The following is a 17,784-nucleotide window of genomic DNA, read 5'->3' as shown; positions in this document are numbered from 1 at the left end:
AGAGACAGAGAGACAGAAAGAGTACTCACATAAAAGTTTTACACAATATATTATTACATTTTTCTATTTTATTATTAGTTATTATAGTTAATCTCTTATTGTGCCAAATTTATAGATTAAACTTTATCATAGGTATGTATGGATAGGAAAAAACATAGAACGGGGTGAGCAAAAGTAGGTTTACATTTGTGAGTACACAAACCACAGTTTATTCTTGTATTAGTATTTATTAATTACTGTATTATTTTCTATGCGAACTACTGTAAACCTACTTTTGCCAACCTCTATATATAAATGGGTTGGTTTTATTCATAGATTCGGGTACCCACTGGGGGTCTTGGGATGTATACCCTGTGGAAAATGAGAGATTATTGTAATATCTCTTTAAATTTGCAATAAAAAATGGTCTCTGATAAAACTACATTGCAAAAAATAGGAAAGGAGCAGAATGGAAAGAGTAAAAAAGTTGAAGGGGCAGAGCCTGGAGAATTTTTGGTGGAAAAAGCACAGGGAAGATGTGAATGGGAAGGTGGAGTGTCTTCTAAAATGGAAGGTAATACAGATGTTGCTAGTATTGGGAAGCTGAAGAAAGTTTAGATTGTCCAGAGTTTATTAAAACATTTCTTATTTCTCAAAAGAGCTGATAAAGGAAAAGATGGTACAAAAAGACAGTCTTTCCTTGACAGTGAGTCTGGTTATAGCACATCCAAGAAGCAAAGAGATGCTGCTGACAAACAGAGGTTTTGCCAGAGGTCTTGATCCTGAATCAGTAATTGGGGCCATAGATAGCTGTGGAGATTCTAATGAAATGGAAAGACTCAAATGAGGTAGAGTTGGTGCTGGTGAATGAGGCAAATATAAAGTGTTCTCAAATTGGAATGGCTTTTTTTGTGAAGAGGGACTAATTTGGCATTTTTTCCCCAGAAAATGAAGTCAATAATTGTTTGCATTTCTATAGACAGATGATAAATAGATGACTGATACAGATATAAAATTTGGGTCTTGGTCTTTTGATTTATTAGTGTGACTAATTACATTCTAATGAAAATAAAGTTTGATATATTAGTTTTAAAGTAGTATTGGGGGAGTTGGATTTTTAAAAGTCTATGGTACTGGTTACGTTGAACAAATAAATAAGGCTTTCTTTATCAGAAGAAAATTTGATATCATGGTATATTATATCCTCTGTATTAGAGAAATGTAGGGGAATATTTTCATAGTCTTTCTTTAATCAGAATTTGTGTTTAACTCATAATGCCTAAGGACCATTTTGAGTTTTTTGTTTATTTGTTGTTTTGTGTGTGTATACATAAATACATATGTAAATGGGTTTCCTTTCCTCTTCTTCCTTCCTTCTCCCACCATTTCACAACCATAGGTAAACTCATGTTTCTGGGATACCATTATTCTGAACAACCTAAGAAATTAGTCATTTCATGTGAAATTGAAAATTTCTCAGTCATTAATCTTTCCAATTAAATAGAGAATTCTGTAATTAATTAGACAATTTAAATAAAATGTAAACAAATCCTGGTGTGTTTTAGTTAAGCAAGACTTAGTTAAATAACTACTTAAAGGTTCTTTCTAGTGAAACTTTCCTTTACAAGTTAAAATCCCCTGTGCTATATTGATTAAAAAGTCAATGTCTATGACTTTGCTCATGGAAACCTAATCAGATGGTTAGAGATGTCGACAATATAAAAAGACCTTGTTGGAATAAATTGGTGAACAACTTTCGTCATCTAAACTATTGATTTGCATGATTTTTCTTTACCCCCAACTTATTCCTTACATATAGACTCAATCTTTTCGATATTTGGGTTACTGGTTTAGTGGAAGCCTTGAAAAATAATAACTTTGAATAATTGTAAAGGCAGTATTTATTAAAATACATTTCCTTTTCAAAATTGAGCTATCAACTTTTATATTGTGTATACATTTTTGGGGGGACTCCCTCTATGGTTCAAGACAGGGCATGCACACTGGACAGCTACTTTGTTGGCTGTTGTCATTTTTTTTTCTTTGACAATCTAAGGCAGCGGTTCTCAACCTGTGGGTCGCCAACCTGTGGGTTGCGACCCCTTTGGGGGTCGAACAACCCTTTCACAGGGGTCGCCTAAGACCATCGGAAAACACATATATAATTACATATTGTTTTTGTGATTAATCACTATGCTTTAATTATGTTCAATTTGTAACAATGAAAATACATCCTGCATATCAGATATTTACATTACGATTCATAACAGTAGCAAAATTACAGTTATGAAGTAGCAACGAAAATAATGTTATGGTTGGGGGTCACCACAACATGAGAAACTGTATTAAAGGGTCGTGGCATTAGGAAGGTTGAGAACCACTGAGGAAAAGAGGTCAGTGTCCCTGACTAAATAGTCAGGTATTGCATGTTTTAAAAATTCTTCCAGCATACCAGAGTGCCTGCCGCAGCACACCAGTTGAAAATTTCTGATGGAGATTAAGTTCTAGAATATTATGATGACAGTGTTTAAAGCATTTGCAGTTAAATAAGTCTTAGTGGCTCACTTGTGTTGTGAAGTTCTTGGAAAGTTGGTATTTATGTGTATATATAATGTTATATATCTATTATGTATCTACTTATATGTTATATTTCTATACAAATTTTTATTGAACTACTTATTTATTTAACCCGAACTTTTGATTAAGCAGAACCTATTCCCCAATTATGCTTGATAACAGAATTTGTCACATTTAAACTTGAAAGAATGTAATGATGTAGAAGAGTTATATATTCATAAATATGTTAGTATATTGATCAGAATTCTCTCCTTTTACAATTGTTCCTAACATTTAGTTAACAATAGCTTGCTCAGAGTTCTCTCTACCAGACTATTACAGAATCATTCAATTTTGTATGGGCAGTAATTTTTTCATAAGTAATTTAAGTCCTTTCAGTATTAAAAAAAATGTCTTTGTATCTCAGGTGAATGTCACACACTTGTGACTAAATAATTAGTGAAATTCTGAATGTATTGCTGATTAAGGTATGTTTGTAAGACACTCTTGAGGATTTAAAGAATGATCTTGGTATAAATCAGCATTCAAAAATGAGATATCCATGATTAATTTGAGAAGGGGCTATTTCTAAAGTCTGCAACAAAAAGATTTAGAAACTGTGAAATAAAACCTGGGAAATTTACGTTTGGGGCATCAATTTTAGAATATTTCAACATTTAAACCCTAAGACTTATTTCCAGCAAGAGTTTATTAAGGCATGCTTGTCAGTAGACCATTGTTCTTTTTAAACATAATCTTCACCCAGAAGAAAAGTTAGTAACAATTAGTGTTTGAGTTCTGAGGATTATAGATATGTGACATTTATACTCTTGCACACACACACACAGAGGGGGAAAAAGTCATTTTGAAACAGAAAACTGTTTCATTCCATAAGCATGCCATTAATGCATGATTAAAGATGTCATAGTTTGGATGAGATAATCAAATTCCTTAGATGAATCAACTGAAAGCAGATGCTTCATTTAGGAATAACTTAGAAACCTGTAAATTGAAGACAGCAGATTGAAATGGAGAAAAAAAGAAATAAGTGTAAAGATATTACTAAAAATGCAAAATGGTTAAAAATTGTCATTATGACCTGGGCCAAGGAAAAAAATTTATGCTCATTGGTCTTTCAAGGAACTGCTTCCACATGCAAGCACAGCTCAAGTTCTATTATTAGCAAGTACATGTTTGATATTGACAGATGGACATGCCATCATTTTGAGACTATGCATTTGAAACCCTTGAGACTCATCATAGAAAGAATGAACTAACATTCTTTGAAAATCCCAGTCCAAGAAAATTTGTTCTTGATAATAATAATTCATGTTTGTAAGGTGCTTTTTATTCAACTCTTAAGACTCTGTATAGATGTTTAAATATGCATGGTCATATATCATTGTCATCATACATCATAGCCCAAATGTTTCAATTCCTTGTACATAAAGCAACTCTTTATTTCATATGTGAAAATACAATCTTTACCTTGCCACACAAATTCTCCACAAATAGCACCTTCTTATTTATGCTCCTATATTGCTTGTGCTCAAGGATTGTTAATGCAATCTTTTCTTAAAGCAATGTTTTAAAAATTCTTTAAAAACAAAACACCTGTGTTTTCTGGCAGGACAACAATGTGTCAGCCAAAATAGCTTTATTTAATGACTGACTGTGGTTAGCTAGCGCCCCATAATTCATTTCATAATTGGAAAAAAATGTAACATTTGCTGACATCATCTGAGTGTTGATCTGGACCCATTGAACAGGGAGTTTTCCAACAAAAACGATTTAATTTTCCATTTCACAATTCCAGAAGGACTTAGGACTGGGGCATTTATGGAGTCTAGAAATGTTTTTCTTTTTCAGGATTTAAGCTCAAAATTTGGACAGGAAGAAAGACTGTCTAAACATAGTTTAATTTCCAAGCCAAAATTTCATTTGTAAAAATCTCACTTCCTCTTAGGCATATTGATACCAGTTTGAGATCAAACATATTAAAAAGAAGCAATGGCTAGAGTGGAGTAGAAAAATGTGTTAAAAATTAAAAACCTAACGGGTGAGGAGAGATAAGAGTTACTATAAGCTATATTCTGAAAGATTTCTTAAACAAGTATGTATGCATCTGATTCTTGCCTACCTCGATTTCCGGTTTATTTAAATTTGCAAAATACACATAAATTGCATTGATGATTATATAAAAGTAATGCACTACCAATTGTAGTATTATTATTTGATATTGATAATGTAGTGGATTCAAAATTTTATACACTACTGCAAATAAGGGTAAAGAATATCCAGCCTAATCTTTCCTAAGAAAATTCATCTTTATATCAGAGAGGAGAAAGATAAATTTGTTTTTAACATTGATTCTTAAATTTTTTGTTTCTTTTCATTTAAACACTGTCTTGGGAATTCCATTAATTCTCTATCTACTTCTCTTGGCTAGATTTGTCTCCAAACTCATGATTTGGGTTAAACCCATCTGTCTGTTTACCCTGTACTGACATCTGAGCAGCTGAAATGGCTGGAAAAAACAAAAACTACTGTTCTGATCTCTCTTTAAGTTCCACAGCCACAAACCTCAGATGGGCACTCAACATGTCCAGAATCTTACCCACAGTGAATGAGAGTTGGGGAAGAGTGCTTTCTCAAAGGAAAACGGAGGTGCTCTTATCAGAAGAAAAAAGAGATGTTGGGCAAGCAAAAACAACAAATGGCCAATGTCTCTGATGTGTCAGATGATAAGAATCACCAGAACAAGTGTTAAAAAGAGATTCCTGGGCCCTACCCGTTCTTACTGAATCATAATCTCTTAGAGGAGATGTCTAGGAATTGGTGTTTTTTAAAATTTTATCATCCTATATAATAAAAGGCTAATATGCAAATCAACTGAACAGCAGAACAACTGATCGCTATGATATGCACTGACCACCAGGGGGCAGATGCTCAACACAGGAGCTGCCCCCTAGTGGTCAGTGTGCTCCCACAGGGGGAACACCACTCTGCCAGAAGCCGGGCTCATGGCTGGAGAGCACAGTGGTGGTGGTGAGAGCCTCTCCCGATTCTGTGGCACTGCTAAGGATGTCGACTGATGGCTTAGGCCCGCTCCCTAAGCCATCAGTCGGACATCCCCTGAGGGCTCCCAGATTGCAAGAGGGCACAGGCCGAGCTGAGGGACTCTCCCTGCCCCCCAAGTGCATGAATTTCGTGCACCAGGCTTCTAGTTATTATTTAATCCTCATCCAAGGATATGTTTTATTGATTTTAGAGAGAGGAAGAGAGACAGAGAAAGAAACATTGATGTGAGAGAGGAACATCAATAGGTTGCCTCCCGTACATGCCCTGACCGGAGATCCAACCTGCAACCTTTTTGGTGTACAGGATGATGTTCCAACCAACTGAACCACCCGATTGGGGTGTAATTGGTGGTTGTTGTTTTTTGTTGTTGTTGTTTTTTATAGAATTAACTAGAGGCCTGGTGCATGAAATTCATGCACGGGGGTGGGTCCCTTAGCCCGACCTGCACCCTCTCCCATCTGGGAGCCCTCGGGTAACCTTCTCCAGTCTGGGAGCCCTGATGGCTTAGGCCCACTCCCCGTGGTTCTCTGCTTTCTGCGGGGCCTGGCTGCTCTGCGCCCGCTGCCCAGAGGCTCTCGTGGCCGGGGCAGGACACTTGTCTCATTGCCGTGGCGACGAAGCAAGCATTCCGCCAGGCCACACACGCTGCCCACTCTCAGAGGCCGCCCCCCCAGGACTGGGGGACTCCGGTGGGGCTGAGGGGACTGGGCGCCGCCATCTTGTGGCTTTGGGTGCCACCATCTTTGTGACAGAGTGATGGTTAATTTGCATATAACTCTTTTATTAGATAGGATGACTATTCCACCTTAGCCACTGCTTCTGCTAAAATGTAAAAAAATACTCGGAATATTCTTTTTCCATTCATCTTAATATATACTTCTCAGCTAGGTTATACACCCTTGTTAAAGAGATGTGAACAATTATTGACTGCATTTAAGTAGATATGCAGTTGAAATCAGTATGGGGATGGTCTGAAATCGATGATACTTCTCTAAACCATCAGGAAATTATTCACCCTTTTGACTTCTGCAGTGTAAAACCAATAACATGTTTTATTTTTAAAAAGCAAAAATGAAAATAAAATAGAAACCTCTTCTAATTCAACTCTTTTTTTCTCCCCAAAGGGAAAAATGGGTAAATGGCTGCAGTCTGGATTTGTTAATAGAGGAGACTATGTTTTTCATGTCTTGAATTATACCCACACTCCTCATTACTAAACATCTGTTTAGGCTTCATTACTTGAAAAGAAGCCATACTCAGCAGAAGGAGAAGTCACAGTGAGCACCAATGCATTACCTGCTGGTCATATGTCAGGTGTGTTGGCTGATTTTAGTGTGTGATGTGGGAAGTGGTTCTAAGAATGGAGGTTTCCATGAAGGTGTGTTGGCTTCTCTGGATTCTATATATCTTGTGGATTTGAGTTTTAAAGCCAATATTTATCAATGCTAAAGGAATTTAAGCTATAACATGTAATTTTTAAAATTAGCACCATGGAACTCATGTGCATTGAAATATTGTTCAACTGTAATAATGATAACACCACCAATACCAATAAACTGAAATTTAAAATAAGTTATTGAGCATTTTCTATATGCCTACCATTATGTTAAGCACATTACATAGATAATCTCATTAAATCCTTACAACAATCCTATGAAGTAGTTGTTATTATTGTCCCTATTTGACGTCGAGCGCCAGGTAATCTACCTAAGTTCACACAGCTATGAAATGGTTGAGAAAAGTTTTAGTGCAGTCTGTCTCCATCCATATCCACCTACCCTTGCCTCTTAGTGACTAATGGGTTTACACTGCCAATGAGGATGTGTTCTGTGGTAATGTTTTTATTGACACAGAGGAGGACAAGATTAGCAGCAGCATCTTAAGGATGACTGAATCAATGACCTTACTTCATTAATTCCTCTCAGCTGAATGAGCTTAGCACAGACTTGGGTGTTTCAGAACACTTGGAAGTCATTAAAGCCTTGTCTTTGGGTTGAAGGCTCCTGGGCTGGGAACAAACAGCCTTTAGGAGGCCATGCTTTCTGTTGGTGTGGGATAGACAGATTAGATTAACAGAATAAAGGCAAATGAACATGCAAGTAGAAACCTGCACCCTTTAAGTTCAACAAAAGCAAGAACCAAACTCATTCATTTATGGCCACCACCAAGAAGTCCTCATTTATTCAACCTGTGACACTAAGGAAAATTTTTCATTTTTTCAAAATTCATTTCTATATTAATTTTATTTCTTTAAAAATAATGGCAGACTGTTAAAAACTTTTCTTGGTCTATTAGCCTCTTGAAAAGTTAGAAGTAGTCCTGTAGTCTCCAAAACTGGTTTGAATTAGATGCATGAGTTGAATCCATCAAATTGGAGAAGGATTTGAACTTTCCAAGACTTTTTATAAAACAGGTATCAACAACAGAAAAAGGGAAAGCTTGCCTCAACAATCCTATGCAAGCCTCCCAGTTTGTGTTTTCTTTAATTATTGTCAGTCCTTGAGAAATGTACATATCTGTTGCAATAAGCAGGAGTTGTGGCATGCTCTGTGAAGATGGGCCAAACCTCCTGCAGGACTGTGTGAATGGAATTCAGTATACATTGCAGACTAAAAATATTGTAAGAACATTCCACTCTTCTCATGTGACTTTTCTTTCTTATTCAGCTGTACTCAGATCTCTGTGGGGAGCAAATGAGAATCTGTGGATTCAATGAAATGTAAAAGCAGTGGAGGCTTCCACAGAGCCTTCTTTAAGGTCTTCATTTGTCTACAATGCTTGATAGATCAGCTTAGTCCAGAATTCACTGATACGGGAGAGATATTGACTTGCCCTATTGTGTAAACATAGAAAGCCCCAAATCAAAACCCCTGCCAGTGACCCTAAGCCCCAAGCTCTAGGAACTATGGGATTGAGACAAGAAATTGTGAGAGTCAACAATGGCACTGACAACCATACGTTATTGACTCAGACTGATTGGAAATTAAAGCACCAACCCCAGAGGAAAATTTGCAAAGAAATCAGGGAGTGCTCGGGCGCTCTGTATTCTCAAGCCCTTCTTGCATTGGAGCAAAGACAAATGGAAAACCTGCAAAACATTTTTGTAAGCTTAAAAAAAATTCTCATTGACTGAGGTCCCAATGTGAAAAGCCGGTATGAAACCTGGATGATTTATATTAAGTTTTGCCTCTACCTCTGAATTGATGTGACTCTAAGGAATTCATATCACTTCTGGATATCTCTATTTTTAAATTTATAAAAAAATGAGTTAATCATATGTTCTCTTTCCTATTCCTACAAGACAGTTATCAATCAGGCTGTGGACAATGATGTGTTGAATTCTGAGCAAAGAAGTCTCTGATAGAATTCAGGAGAATACGTTTTTCTTTCACTGTTGGTTTCCCTTTGTTAAGAATCAATGTATTTCATTTGCACCCAACAGACAACAGAGTAGCAAGATATGTCCTGTCTTGTTCCTGGAGTCTTCCTTCTCTCCAAAACATTATCAGTGACTTCACCAATAGGAAAGCAGAGTTTGGGAGCTTAGATTTGTCAGTTAACTTGTACTCCCTCTGCTGGTTGGATGGCTCATATTTCTTTTTCCATGACTCCCAGTTCTCTAAGATTAATTAATTAATTAATAATTAACTTATTTGTTTTCAGTAAAGTTGAAAATGACGTGTATTTTTTGGAGCATGACCGACTTAGAATAAATCTGTGAAATTGTATGTCTTCCAGTATTTGAAAAAGTTGCCATTTTATTTAGCACAAATGTAAAGGCCAGGTTCATAAGACAAAGGTTTTATCAAGGTGGTGTTATCAAGGACTAGCAAATCTACCAAACTCCAATTTTCCGATGGCACTAACAAATAAAGACATAAGAAATAAATTCTTATCTGGCATCAGGTATCAACCAATGCACATGGGAGCAATCTGATAAAACCAGCCACAACATTAAATGTTTAAATTCATGGGTTCATAATAATACTAGTAAAACCCTAATCAGTCACCTTTAAATGACCATAAAGAATCAATTCATTACTTTGAACACTGGTAAATTAAAAGAAAAAACATCAAGCAATTTTCCTGTCTTTCCTGTGTGAATTATGTTACTGAGTAATCAAAAACATATGAAAGAAGTATTTCTTCATATAAACATTCCAGACAATAAATGTAAAAGAAATGATAGAATATCACTGTTCTGCAATACCTAGTCAATTAATGTATCTAGACATCAGGCATCAAAGGTTACTAACATCATATAAATTCATAGCTTAATGAATTATTATGAGGTAAGCACCCAGTCAGGAAATAGAACTTTGCTAATATCCCTGAAGCACCTCCATTCTAATCTCAACACCTTTCCTCTTTCCATACATAAGCACCAACCATTCCTTCTGTTTCTTCAGTTTTATCACTTATGGCTTTTCAGATGAAATTTGAAAAGGACTGTGATTTTTTTTTGAGGGTGTGTGTGTGAATCATTTTCTAATTTGCTTAAGTATTAATGTATTAGCAAGGTTTACTTAATTAATTTGCCACAGAAGAAGCATTAACACATTATATTTGTCTGAATCTTACTTTCATAAGCCTATATATTTTTATGTTTATAAAAGTATGGATATTGCTGATAGAATCCAACTCACCCCTCTACCGTACCATACACATAAGCCAAACAAAAATCTGTGCTTATTTTATTGAGTTTCTTCAAGAGAGAAAAAGTCCTCTAAAATCTGGGAATGACTCTTTGGGTATTTTTTTAATGTATCTAATGATAGATTTTTAAGGTGCTAAACATGACCTTGAGAACGATTTGTATGTTAACACCTGGACTTACTGAGTATTTCCGAAGCAATCAAGTTAAATATCTTTCTTTTGAGGAATCTGGCTACTATTAGAGAAACTCAAAACACTCCATAGACACAGTGATGATAGGTATATCTAAAGATCATTAAAAAACAAGAGTTTCAGGATTCTGAACCTACCATACAAACTAAAAGTTATTTGGCCAAGTGGGATGCTTAAGTTAGTGGGGTACAATACAGAAAATCCCATAACCAATAAAACAGAGAGTTCTAAAAAGCAGTCATCCCGGCTTTTTAACCCGCTGGTTCTTAACCCGCCGTACATTAGGATTATCAGGAAGGAGTGTGTGTGAATGTTTTCAATAAATACTCATGCCAAGTCCCTTCCCGGGTCTTTACTAGGTATGGATTGAAAACATTAATCCGTATTTTTAAAAGCTCCCCAGATAATCTTTATATGCAACCTGTGTTGAGAACCACTGCTCTACGGATAATTTCCAAATACATTGCAAATTCTGGGGAAATGTGGAATGATTTAGTCCTTGATCAGAGGGCCTGATTTACATAGGGAAGGCAATTAGCAAGTTTTGCTCACTGGCAATTCCTTTATTTCATTTAGAAGGCAGTGCTTCATGGATGCGCGTGTATGTGTGGCAGGGGATTGGGGAGCGGGGAAGGGGGAGATTGTGTGAAGACTCCAAAAACATTTTGCCAGACATCTGTGGTACAAAAGTGCATGGAAACTTTTCAAAATGATACACTAGCAGACTGCAGCAGTTTTATTCACTCTTAACAGTGTGAAACAGTGCTTTTGGGGGTCTGGAAGAGTTTTTTACATAAGGTCTATTAGGGAAAATGAGCTAGAACAGCTTCCTGTCCTCCCCTTCATTTTAATTTTTTTAAATGTGGTGGTGGTGCCTGAATGATCAAGGAATATTGATAGTCACCTGGATACCCCAGAGTGATGTTTCCCCTAATGAAGGGCAGATTGGTAGAGGCCCAAAGATCAAACTTTACATCAAAACCCTGACCTTCATGTTCAAAACCATCCTCTCCCACTGGTAACAACTTCAGGTCCTTTTGATATAGAGGGCATTTTGCTATGTTGGAGGCATTTGGGTTGCTCAGTTTATCCAATCTGGAACAAGGGTGGTGTGTAGAGTGGATTTGCTTTCTGGACACTATGGCGTTATAGTAAAAAAAAAAAAAAAGCCAGCCTGTGTGGCTCACTCTAATTTATCAAGAGCTGCCAGGCTTGGTTACACTGCAGATCTAGCAATCTATTTCAGTTTTCAATGTAAACATTGTAATTACTATTTCTAACATTTGGCTTTCATTAAAAGTTAAGAAAAATTTAAAACTTTTTTGGTAAATACTGGAAAACCCCTTTAAAGAGCATCTCTCTCTTCTCTCTTCTCTCTCTCTCTCTCTCTCTCTCTCTCTCTCTCTCATACACACACACACACACACACACACACACACACGCAGTTTTGATTTAAAACAAAAAGAAAATCTATAAATAAAAACAAGAAGAACAAGAACTAGAATGGGAAAGAGGAATAGAGGGAGGGAGAAAAGGATGGAAGAAGGAAGGAAGCAAGCAAACAGGGAAGATAGAAAAGAAAAACATGGACTCCTATCTTATACCTTTATACCAGTAACAAAATTAACTCAAAATGGATTAAAGGCTTAAACATATGACCTGATACCAAAAAACTTCTATGAGAAAACAGAGGGGAGAATCTCTTTGAAATTGGTCTTGGCAAAATTTTTTTTGATATAATACCAAAAACACAACAAGCAAAAATCAACAAGGGGGACTAATAACACTGAAAAGCTTCTGCACAGCAAAAGAAACAGTCAACAAAACGAAAAGGCAACCTATGGAATGGGAGAAAATATTTGCAAAATACATCCTGGACAAGGGGTTAGTATCCAAAATACATAAAGAACTCTATAGCTAAGAACACGAAATAATTCAATTTAAAAAATGGACAGAGGACCTGAATAGACAGTTTTACAAAGAAGCTATCTAAATGGCCAACAAGTACATGAAAAGATACTCAACATCACTAATCATCAGAGAAATGAAAATCAAAATCACAATGAAATATCACCTCACACCTGTTAGAATGACTGTCATCAATAAGACAAGAGATAACAAGTGTCAGATAGAGATGATGTGGAGAAAAGGAAACCTTTGTACACTGTTGGTGGGAGTGCAAGGGCGGTGCAGCCACTATGGAAAACAGTATGGAAGTTCCTCCTCAAAAATATAAAAATAGAACTACCATATAATCCAGCAATCCCACTTCTGAGTATATAGTCAAAGGAAATAAAAACAGGGTATCGAAATCAGGAGATTGAAAAGACATCTGCACTCACACGTTTATTGCAGCATTATCCAAATAGCCAAGATCTATCTGTCAGTGGATGAATGGATAAAGGAGATGTGGTATATATGTATATGTACAATGGAAATGTGATTTAGCCATGAAAAGGAAGGAAATCCTGCCATTAGCAACAATACCAATGGACCTTGAGGGATTATGCTTAGTTAGATAAGCCAGTCAGAGAAAAACAAATACTGTATGGTATCACTCATATGTGGAATCTAAAAAAGCCAAAGTCTTAGAAACAGAGAGTAGAATGATGGTTAGCAGGAGCCTGGGGGATGGGGGAATTGGGGAGATGTTGTTAAAAGAGTACAAACTTGCCCTAACTGGTTTAGCTCAGTGGATAGAGCATCGCCCTGCGGACTGAAGGGTCCCAGGTTCGATTCCGGTCAAGGGCATGTACCTTGGTTGTGGGCACATCTGCAGTGGGGAGTGTGCAGGAGGCAGCTGATCGATGTTTCTCTCTCATCAATGTTTCTAACTCTCTATCCCTCTACCTTCCTCTATGTAAAAAAATAAATAAAATATATTTTTAAAAAAAGAGTACAAACTTGCAACTAGAAGATGAAGGCATTCTGGGGATCTAATGCACAGCATAGTGGTTATAGACAACAATACTTGTATTATATATTTCAAATTGCTAAGAGACTAGATCGTAAGTGCTCTCACCACAAAAAAGAAGTGATAATTATGTGATCTTGTTAGCTAAAGCTACATTGGTAATCATATTGTAATACATAAAGCTTCAAATCAACAGGTTGTACACCGAAAGTTACACAATATTATACATAAATTACATCTCAAAAAAAGTAAATAAATTTTTTAAAAACACCAAGTTTTTAAACCTGAAGGCAAAGTTTAGATCCTAAGAACATGAGTGGAAAAGTGAAAACTTTGAATTAGTTCAGAAATTCAGAAATAACTTTTGGTAAAGGACTTTTAAAAATAGGATGTATGATGAAATTTAAAAATGTTTTGGAGATATGTTTTCCTGGCCGCTTCCAAAAAGATCTATGGTAGTGTATAAGGTTTACTATGGTGCAAAATAGTACAAATAGCATTGAAAACAGAACCGAGGCTATCTGAGAGAATTTAAAGGGAAAGGATGTTACCAGGAATCTGAGATGAGTTGCTTGCTTCATCTGGGCAATGGATTTGCCTTTAATTTTCTTGGGAGTTAAGGCATAAAAGGAAACATGATGTTTTTTTTTAATAGTTTCATTCCTCCCTTCCCTTCTCTTAAATAAAAGAACATACAAAGTTGTCTTACAGATGGAATTGCTACAGGATAGGATTTACAATGAGCTGCAAATGTAAATATTTTCAATAGTGGGCTTCTTTTTAATTTTTTAAGATTATGGTATCATGTCAACCACCTTCATGGTAAGGTTTGCTTTGGCAGGATGTACACGAGAGTGAACGCAACACGATTGCATAACACAAGCTACAGCTTTACGTATCCTCCTATGCCAGGAGTACTACTTGCAGTTGACATGTAATTCTTGTTCTGACATGCAGCTCTATGCTATATAGTTAGTCTTAGCTGAAACACTAACTTTATATTCTAGTAAGTAGTAAAGTATCAAGATCTTATTGTTTCTTCACAAAGCAAAAAATGGGAGCAACACAGGTTAGAGAGGTAGTGGGGAGTCATGGTAGGTGGTGTCAAAAATATTGTTAGGTATTACCTTGATTGATATGGGAAGCCATTGGAAGATGTAGAATAGAGGAGTGATATGATATGGCTTCTTTTTTAAAGCAATCACCTTGATTACTGGGTTAAGGATGGACTGTAGGAGGCAGGGACTGAAGCAGAAAGATGGGTTAGGAGAAGACTGCAACAGTCCAGGAGATAATTGATACAACTTGGATCAGGATGATAATGGTGGAGGTGGAGAGATACATTTTAAATTTAGAGACAACAGGAATTGGTGATGGATTGAATGTTTGAGAGAGAGGAAGTAGTTGAGAGTGTAAGGTTTTGGCTTTGGAACAACCAAAACGTTAGTAGACATTAACTGAATGGGTGAGATCATGAGAGGAGCAGGTCTGGAGTTTCTTTTTGAATGTGTTAAGTTTGAGAAGCCTATTAAAATTCCAGATGAAGAAGACGGCATTTGGTGGAGGACAGAATGAACTCTTCAGGGAGACTGGAGTTCAGCAGAGAGGCTGGGGCAGGAGTTAAGAATTTGGATTAGAACCAAACAGTGTGGCATATTATATCCTATATAATAAAAGCATATAATAAAAGGGTGACTTTTACATTATGTCCTCCTTTGAGTTGACTCTTAAGCTATTACATTTTTAAAATGTTATTTACCATTTACATATTTACTATTATCTATAATAATAAAAACATAATATGCTAATTAGATTGGACAGCCAAACGACCTTCCAGATGTCCTTCCGGATGAAGCCGGTGCTGCGAGGGCTGAGCCCCCTGCAGGAATTTCGTGCATCGGGCCTCTAATCCTATATAATAAAAGGCTAATATGCAAATCAACTGAATGGTGGAACGACTGGTCGCTATGACATGCACTGACCAGTAGGGGCCATACGCTCAATGCAGGAGCTGCCCCCTGGTGGTCAGTGCACTCCCACAGGGGGAGTGCTGCTCAGCCAGTAGCCCTGAGCCGGGCTCACGGCTGGTGAGCGCAGCAGTGGTGGTAGGAGCCTCTCCCACCTCCGGGGCAGTACTAAGGATGTCCCACTGCCAGCTTAGCCATCAGTTGGACATCCCCCGAGGGCTCCCAGACTGCAAGAGGGCACAGGCCGGGCTGAGGGACTCTCCCCACCCCAGTGCACGAATTTCGTGCACCCGGCCTCTAGTCCTATATAATAAAAGCCTAATATGCTAAGTGTCTGGTTGTCCTGTCATCTGTTCAACCAATCAAAGTGTAATATGCTAATGATATGCTAAGGCTGCTCAACTGCTCACTATGATGTGCACTGACCACCAGGGGGCAGGCACTCCGACTGGTAGGTTAGCTTGCTGCTGGGGTCTGACTGATCGGGACTGAGCAAGACGGGCCAGACATGCCCTGGAGCCCTCCCATGGTCCCTCCCTGGCTGGCCAACCTCCTGAGTCCCTCCCCACTGGCCCCGATTGGCCCTGATTGGGACTAAGCGAGACGGGACTGGACATGCCCTGGAGCCCTCCCGTGGTTCCTTCCCGGCTCCAATCATGCACCGGTGGGGTCCCTCAGCCTGGCCTGTGCTCTCTTGCAATCCGGGACCCCTTGAGGGATGTCAGAGAGCCAGTTTCAGCCTGATCCCGCAGGCCAGGCCAAGGGACCTCACTGGTGCCCGAATTCATGCACCGGGCCTCTAGTTTATTTTAAGTATCTATGCTGTATGTACCCCAGGTCAACTCTGTCCCTGGTTTTCAGCCCAGAGAAGCACTCAATACATAATTGGGGATTGCATGACAAATATGTCTTTTTGTTATCTTTCAAATGTAATCTAAACTGTCCTCTGTGTTGTTTGATATGAGGACATAGTGGAAATTTAAATTTCCACTAAGGAAGCTAATTTCTCACATTATATGAAAGGTATTGGGAAAATACAATTCAGGACCTCAAGCAATCAATCAGTGAGGAAACTTCAGGCTAGAGGCCAGTAATGAACCTCCTTCCTACCCTGATCTGGACACTAGTCATGACCTAATGCAGGACTGAGGTCCTGGTAGTGATTGAGATGAAAATAGGTCTAAAAATTCTGGCCAAGTTAGCCCAAGATTAACTATGGTAATACTCAAAAGGCCATTACTATTACAGCAGTCTGGGGATACATGTCAGTAGGTAATGACTTTAGGAGTTCTGGACCAAGTGCAGTCAAGAGAACAAGTAAAGTGCCCATATAATCTGACTGATCAGCCCAGGTAAGGTTTGGAATAGTTCTTTCCTGTGTTCTTCTGGAGTGGAGAAGACTTAGGATTTGGTTGGTTTTCTCAGGTCACTTCAGGTTGGAAAGGCTTCTTCTGAGAGAGACTAGGAACTGGAGATAAAATGGTACTTGCTTAGATGCCTCTTTGGTATTTTGTATCTGATACCACTTAATCCATTAAAGTCAGCAGGAAGATGGAACTTTAAGGAAATAAAAAGGTTGTAACTTTACCACTTGGATTCTGGCTTTCTGTGCACTATTCCACTCCACAATGGTTTATTAAACACCTACTCTGTTTTGGGAGCTGTGGCTTATGAATTGTGCTTTATTCTTGTTCCTGTTAAATGCAGTACATGAATTTACTAAAATTAGAAAATAATTCTTAATAACTGTTACAATCAGGAATCCAAAGCAGCCAAGTGAAGTAAAACTATTCACTAAAATAGGCTACTAAAAGGCAGTAAATTGGAAGAAAAAGTTTTGCTCCCACATATGACAAATGGGTCTTTGTTACAGAAAAATATCCTTATACACTGTGATTAAAATATTACAAAAATAGAAAGTTAGATAAAATAATTCAATTATTAAAATAAATATATGTAGCTGATAAACATGAAAAAACTTGAACATTATTAGTAATAAAAATTTTTCACAACTACAAATGACAACAAAACACTATTTTCCTGTTAACGTTTTATGAATTGGGTTTTAAAGGTTGTATAGAGTTTTATCTCTCCATCTCTCTATCAGATGAGTTGAATATGAATTAACCAAGTGGGTAAGAGGGTGAGGATCTGAGAGGAGCACACTCTAGAGGTCCGAAGTAATACTTTGTGTTCAGAGATATGTGGAAAGTTCTGCACTACTAAAGTTTACAATGCAAGAGGGAGGAGAAGAGTGTAGAGTGAGGCAAGGTAAGTAGGAAGGGTCAATATCATAGAAGACATTGGGTAGATAATGGTGAAGACCTTTGACTATATCCAGAAAATGAACAGGAATGAGTGACTTTCTTTATATACTAGAGGCCTGGTGCACAAAAAATTTTGCCCTGGGGGGGGGGGGGGGGGCCGCCGCCCCCCCCG

The 17,784-nt window shown here is 37.6% G+C and overlaps 1 pseudogene; it reads left to right on the top strand.

Annotated features, from left to right (window-relative positions):
- The first annotated feature begins 402 nt into the window (after positions 1-402).
- Positions 403-4,482, top strand: LOC102253619 (annotated as a pseudogene).
- Positions 4,483-17,784: the final 13,302 nt, after the last annotated feature.

This window comes from Myotis brandtii, unplaced genomic scaffold (genome assembly GCF_000412655.1).
Source record: "Myotis brandtii unplaced genomic scaffold, ASM41265v1 scaffold48, whole genome shotgun sequence".
Classification (NCBI taxonomy): Eukaryota; Metazoa; Chordata; class Mammalia; order Chiroptera; family Vespertilionidae; genus Myotis; species Myotis brandtii.
Note: the sequence above shows the minus strand (reverse complement) of the source record. Positions and strands in the feature narration are given on the sequence as shown.